Raw genomic sequence first — 1473 nt, 5'->3', positions numbered from 1 at the left:
CCATAGGGGATGATGAGTTGCATGAGCTCATTTAAATTGTTGAGGTTGTATAAAAATGAATGGAAGAAATACTTTTTTTTCTCTTTAATGCATAGAATTCATTAGAGGCGAGCTCATTGGAACTACACCGGCGGGCTGAGGGTCTATCTTTAAGAGCACAAGATATCTCTATGATTCAAGTAGCAATCCTAGAAATACATAAATTAGTTGCAAAAGTCTGCGATGACCTACTGACAAAGTTGATGCTACTACACTCGAAAACTGATCTGGAGGCTCTCAAGAGAAAGGTGGTCGAAGAAAAGATATGTGCTCTTTGGTCAAATATTTTCTACGCTTACATGTGCTTTAATGGCTTAGAATGTGCTTTCTTGTACATCATGCAATGCCTTTATGTGCTTTTTAGTGTTCTTTCTCATGTGCTTCTATATGCTTTTTTGTTGTGCTTTAAAACAATCCCCATGTGGTTTGTACAGCATGTGCAAAAGCACATAAAAGCACCGAAGATAGCACATAAAGCATTGAAGAAAGCCTACAAAATCACATAAAAGTACAAAGGCAAGCACATAAAGCATATAAAAGCACACAAGAAAGCACATGAAAGCACAAAATGAAACACTTCAGAGCATATAATATAGAATCTAAAAGTGCATAAAGCACTTTAAAGAACATAATAAAGCAACTAAAAGCACATGAAAGCACAAAATAAAGCACTTTAAAGCATAAAATAAAGCAAGTAAAAGCACATAAAGCACAAAAAGGCATAGAACAAAGCACATAAAGCATTGAAGAAAGCTATAGAAGCACATAAAGCACATAAAAGCATAAAAGCACAAGAAAAACCATATAAAATTACATAAACAAAGCCTATAATCGTCAATCTATGGAAACTCGAGAGATACCTATCTTAACTAAATCAATGTCAAGCAACATAATTGAGTCATGCTGAAAATCGAGCGGTACTTGGTGGTTAGTGGAAAGCACATAAAGCATATAAGAGCACATGAAGCATATTAAAGCACAGAAGAAAGAACATAAAAGTACATAAGGGATTTTATAGCACAAAACAAAGCACATGAAAGCACAACAGATGGCACGTAAAGGCACATAAAGCATTGCAAAATGCCTATCAAAGCACATAAGATTATGCAAACGGGTTCTTTTTTGCTCCCTCTTTTGAAAGGATGTGGTCTTATTTGGGCAAATAAAATTTTGAAGACTTGAATATCATTCGCATTCCGCTTTCCATGTTGATTTCATTCGGTTTCTCATGTCAAATACATCATATGGAATGAGATCAACATGAAAACTGGATTAAACACCTATTTCATTAATTTTGGACTGATGCACTATCCAAATTTGTTTGAACTGGTGCACTGCCCAAATTCATTTTTTGGATTAAAAATGGAAAAAGAGAGAGTCTTTTAAAAAATATTGAAGCAAAAAGTAAGCTAAAGAAAATTCAAATTAAGAAAT

Source organism: Dipteris shenzhenensis, chromosome 32 (assembly GCF_047967505.1).
Source record: "Dipteris shenzhenensis isolate YYH24624 ecotype China chromosome 32, Dip_SZ_1.0, whole genome shotgun sequence".
Classification (NCBI taxonomy): domain Eukaryota; kingdom Viridiplantae; phylum Streptophyta; class Polypodiopsida; order Gleicheniales; family Dipteridaceae; genus Dipteris; species Dipteris shenzhenensis.
This window is presented reverse-complemented; position numbering follows the sequence as displayed.